We start from the raw sequence: 6059 nt of genomic DNA on the forward strand, positions 1-6059 counted from the left end.
GGGGTTTCACCATGTTGACCAGGATGGTCTCGATCTCTTGACCTCGTGATCCACCCACCTCGGCCTCCCAAAGTGCTGGGATTACAGGCTTGAGCCACCGCACCCGGCCAGGAAAATAAAACTCTTGTACACTGCTGGTGGGAATATTTGTAAATCGGTATAGCCATCATGGAAAATTGAAGTTCTTCAAGAAATTAAAAATAGAACTACCATATGATTCAGCAATTCCTCTGTGAGCATAAACCCAAGGGAAATAAAATCAATATCTTGTAAAGATACCTGCAGCATTATTCACAATTGCTAAGATATGCAAACAACCTAAGTGTCTATTGATGAATGCATCAACAAAGAAATTGTGACTCATGTAAAAGAAATTTTTTTAATAAAATAAAATGCTTGCCTATGCATTTTGCTCATTTCCCTCTATAATATGTACATCATTTGCTTGTTGACTAGTTTAGGAGTTCCTTAAATATTCTGGATTCTAATCCTTTTAATTTTTTCTATGTGTTGCTAATACTTTCTTCTAGTTTGTGACATGTCTTTGCTTGCTTTTTTGAAAGAGTCCTTTGATGCACAGAGTTTTTCATTTTAATGTAGTTAAATATGCTAATATTTTCTTTTTTTGAGACAGGGCCTCACTTTGTCACCTAGACTGGAATGCAGAGTCGTAATTACAGCTCACTGCAGCCTTGAACTTGGGCCTCTGCAGTCCTCTCGCCTCTGCCTCCCTAGTAGCTTAGACTACAGGTGCACACAACCACACGCAGCTAATTTTTTTTAAAATTTGTTTTGTAGAGGCGGGGTCTCACCATGCTGCCCAGGTTGGTATCAAACTTGTGGGCTCAAGCGATCCTCATACCTTGGCCTCCCAAAATGCTGGAATTTCAGGTCTGAGCCACCGTTCACAGCCCAAAAGTATTTATCTTTTGTTTATAGTTAGTGCTTTTTGTGTCTTGAGAAATACATCCCACCTGGTGCAGTAGCTTACACCTATAATCCCAACACTCTGGGAGGCTGAAGTTGGTGGATCGCTTGAGCCCAGGAGTTCAAGACCAGACTGGGCATAATGGCGAGACCCCATCTCTACAAAAAGTACAAAAATTAGATAGGTGTGGTGGTATATGCCTGTAGTCTCAGCTACTCTAGAGGCTGAGGTGGGAGGATCGCTTGAGCTTGGGTGGTTGAGGCTACAGTGAGCCATGATTGCACCACTGCACTCCAGCCTGGGTGACAAAGCAAGTCTCTGTCTCAAAAAATAAAAAAAGGAAAAAGAAATACTTTACAATCCAAAGGTCCTGAAAGTAGTCTTCTGTATTTCCTTCACATGTCTTTTCTTTCTTTTCTTTTTTTAATATGATTGCTATCTCAATTAAAAAATTTGAAATATACCAAAAATCACTAAATTTTATACTTTAAAAAGGTGAATTTAAGGTATATGATTGCTATCTCAATTTGAAATAGCAACTATTCTGCAACTATTACCACTATCTAATTCTAGAACATTTACATCACCCCCCGCCAAAATAAACCTCACACCCATTAGCAATCACTTTCCATTCTGAATGTACACCCATAGCCCTTGACAACCACTAATTTACATTGCCTGAGTAGCAATAAATCTGTTTATTCTAGACATTTCGTATACATTGAATGATACAATATGTGATCTCTTGTGACTGGCTTCTTCACATGGCTTCTTTCGCTTATGTTTTCAAGGTTCATCTATATTGCAGCATGTATCCTATCAGTCTTCATTTTTTTCATGGCTGAACAATACTTCATTGTAGGGATATACTTTATTTTTTGTTTATATACACATCAGTTGACAGACACTGTTAAAGATAAAAATAAAAATGGGCCAGGTGTGGTGGCCCACCACCTGTAGTCTCAGTGGTTTGGGAGACTGAGGGGGGAGAATCACTTGAGCCCAGGAGTGAGCCCAGGACACCAGCCTGAGCAACATGGCGAAACCCTGTATCTACAAAAAATGTAAAAATTAGCAAGGCATGGTGGCATGTGCCTGTAGTCCCAGCTCCTCAGGAGGTGGAGGTTGCAGTGAGCCGAGACTGCACCACTGCATTCCAGCTTGGAAAACAGAGCAAGACTCCATTTCAAAAAAAAAAGTTTTCCCATGTTGACCAGTCTGGTCTCGAACTCCTGATCTCAAGTGATCTGCCCACCTTGGCCTCCCAAAGGGCATGAGCCACTGAACTTGGCCTTTCTCTTTTCCTAATAGAAATATTTAGTGATATAAACTTCTGTTAATTACATACTAGTTTCATTATAATCCATAGATTTTGATTCATAGAACTTTCACTTATTTACTTTTAAGTATTTTTATAACTTTCTATTATTTATTATTTCACCCATGTATTATATAGAAGTATTATACATTTCCCAACATTTAGTTTTTTAGTTTTTTTTTTTTTAGTTATCTTTTTTAGAATTAATTTCTAACATAATTTTTGGTCAGGGAATATCAACTGTATGATACAAAATCTTTGCAGTCTTTTGAGACTTGGTTTATAGCTTTGTCTTATTTTTATTTTTTGAGACAGGGTGTCACTCTGTCACCCAGGCTGTAGTGCAGTGGCATGGTCACAATTCACTGCAGCCTCAACCTCCTGGGCTTGTGATCCTCCCGCCTTAACCTCCCAAGTAGCTGTAACCACAGGTGCATGCCACCACACCTGGCTAACTTTTTTGTGATTTTTATAGAGACAAGGTCTCACTATGTTCCTCAGGCTGGTCCTGAACTCCTGGGCTCAAGTGATCCTCCTGCCTTGGCCTCCCAAAGTGTTAGGATTACAGGCCCACGTAGCTTTGTAATTCTTTATAAAAGTTTCATGAGTTCTGGAGGAAAGCATGTAATATATAACAATTGAAGGTTTTATTATTTATTTATTTATTTATTTATTTTTTAAGATGGTGTTTCACCATGTTGGTCAGGCTGGTCTTGAACTCTCGACCTCAGGTGACCTGCCCGCCTTGGCCTCCAAAGTGCTTGGATTACAGGTGTGAGCCACCATGCCTGGCCTAAAGGTTTTATATGTACATATATATACGGTCAATTATGTATATATATAATTGTCCTTAGATCAAGTTTATTAGCTGTTTTATTAGTTTTCTTGTTTTTCCTAAATTTTCATTTGCTTGATCTACAAATAATTGAGCTAAACTTTCAGTGTAGTAGTGGATTTACCAGTTTCTTAAATGCCTGACTTAACATATTTTGAAGCTATTTATTACACACAAAGGTTTGAATAACTTATTTTCCTGGTGACCGCAATTTTTATTATTTTGTAGTGACTCTTTTTGGTCAATGATAGTGCTTTTTGTTTCAAAGTCTAATTTGTCACTAATATAGGTATATCACTTTCTTTTTTTGGCATTTATGTGGTGTATCTTTTCCATCTTTTTATTTTCAACTCCTTATTATCCTTAAAGTTTTTGGTGCATCTCTTGTTAATCGCACTTTTTTTTTTTCCGATCAATCTCTGGCTTTTAAATTTTTTTAATTTATGCGTAGGTGTCATCCAACAATCTGGCTTTTCATTAGGAAATTTATTTACTTTCATTGTTACTATTGATATATATGAATTTATTTCTATTTTGTTACTTTAGTGCTTTCTTTCCATCCTGTAGTTTATGCTGATTATGGTATTAGTTTTTTGCTTAATGTGTATTTTCTTGTTAGTCCGTTTTTTCCTTTGGCTGGATTAGAAGTTACACACTTTCATGGTTATACTTGAAACTTTACCTTACCTACTTATGTTAAATCTTGAATTACGTCAACTGTATTAATTGATATCTTAATTACAAAGAGAGACCTTAGAATTCTTTAACTTTTGTCATCCGCCTCGTCTTACGTACTTTTGTTGTCTGGTGTTATTTTAGGTAATGTTTGCTTAGATTCAACTATGTGTTTACAGTTTTTTCGCTCATCACTTCTTCTATTTTAGACTCTTCTTCTGAAGTAATTTTTCTTTCTTAAGTACATCCTTTAGAACATCCTTTAGAAAGTATAGGTAAATGTTAAACTCAGTTTCCATGTATCTGGAAATTATTTTATTTCTATACTTCCCTTTAATTCTTGAAAGGTAATTTTGCTGACTGCCCAATTCTAAGTTGATGGTTATTTTCTGTCAGCACTCTGAAGGTACAATTCTACCGTCTTTCTGACTTCCATTGTTCTACTGAGGACTCTGTTATTGGTCTAACTGTCATTTGTTATTAAAATAACCCAGGATTTAACCCAACTCTGCCACTTTCTTGTTCTGTCATCTTAGCATGTCACTTCAATTACCTGGGCCTCAGTCCCTCATTGACCAAAGAGAGATGAGAACATCAACCTCACAGCTTTGTAATGAACATTAAGACAGATCACGTATATGAAAGCACTACACGAGTGCTTATTATTACCACAATTTGCTCATGTCTACATTATATCACCATCTTGTTCTTTTCTCCCTACCACTGTAAGTAGTCAGAATGGGGCAAATGGGTCATAGCAAGGAATTAATAGCCAAAGTTAGACATAAAAAGGCAAGGCTTCTTCTGGGAAGGTTAAGTTTCTGTAACAGGAATCTAAGATGTCAGATAGAACAGCTTTTTCATATTCCATCGCTACCATCGTTGCCTTACTTCAGCTTCTCATTATCTCTTGCTGGATAATTGCATCATTGGCATTTCTCCTTTCAGGCTCTTAAGCCTCTTATTCATCCTCCTCATGCTACCAAAGCCTTCATTCTAAAATGCAAATATGATGACTTCCCTGATTAACACCTTATGGCAAATTCCAGATTTGGTTAAGTACCTAGTCTGTGTGTTCCGCAAAACATTCTGTCACAAAAGCAGCAGTGTTGGGATTACCAGACAGTGGTGTTCACATCAGACCACCCAGGTTCACATCCCAGTCTTCTAGTTAAAATTGCGTGAATTTGTAGCAAATTAACACAGGAAGCTGTAAAACAGTTAAAACAGTCAGCACTTCATCATGTTGTGAATGCATGCAGAGCACAATACCTAAGTGCTCAGTAAATGTTGCCTGTTATTGTTACAGGATATTTTTAATATATTGTAATTGTCCCCATAAACTGTAAGATAAATACAGTACACGTTATTATTACCGAGGGTGACATTGTAATTGATAACGTCTCAGTCTCTCCATTATACCTCCAATAACTTAAGGGATAGAAGCTGACTTACTCAAACTTGCTTCCCCAGAGGCTTACATAGTTTTTGGTACTCAATCTTGTTGGAATTGAGCCCCAGGCAGAACCGAGAAGCTGGCTGTTGCTTCCGCCCTCGACTGAGGTGAATTGTTAGCGCACTGTTCCTCGGAGTCAAGAACTTGCATTCATTCTCAAGCAAAATGGCATAACTTTGGCCTTTCAAAGTATTAAACTAGTGATTCTGTCTTGCCCGCCCCTCAAATAAATGGCGTGTCGCCCTAGAAACACAGATAACACTCTCCGCACACACAAACACGCACCCCGCGAGGAACAAAAGGCTGAGAGTATAAATGCACCAGGGCGCACACACTTCGAGAGACAGGCACAGTGAAGGCAAATCCAGCCAGAGAGAAGGTGGTTGGTGCATCGCAGGGTCTGGATCTTTCTTGCATCTTCAGCTCTAAAAGTCGGCACCTCGGGGTATGCCAGGATCTTCGGGAAAACAGAAACACATATTTACCCACAAAACAAAGATAAAAGGCCGGGCGCGGTGGCTCACGCCTGTAATACCAGCACTTTGGGAGGCCGAGGCGGGTGGATCACGAGGTCAAGAGATCGAGACCATCCTGGTCAACATGGTGAAACCCCGTCTCTACTAAAAACTACAAAAAATTAGCTGGGCATGGTGGCGCGTGCCTGTAATCCCAGCTACTCAGGAGGCTGAGGCAGGAGAATTGCCTGAACCCAGGAGGCGGAGGTTGCGGTGAGCCGAGATCGCGCCATTGCACTCCAGCCTGGGTAACAAGAGCGCAGCTCCATCTCAAAAAAAAAACAAAACAAAACAACAACAACAAAAAAAAGATAAAGCACAAGCCTGCGGGA

The sequence above is a fragment of the Cebus imitator genome, unplaced genomic scaffold, assembly GCF_001604975.1.
Source record: "Cebus imitator isolate Cc_AM_T3 unplaced genomic scaffold, Cebus_imitator-1.0 Scaffold199, whole genome shotgun sequence".
In the NCBI taxonomy this organism is placed as follows: domain Eukaryota; kingdom Metazoa; phylum Chordata; class Mammalia; order Primates; family Cebidae; genus Cebus; species Cebus imitator.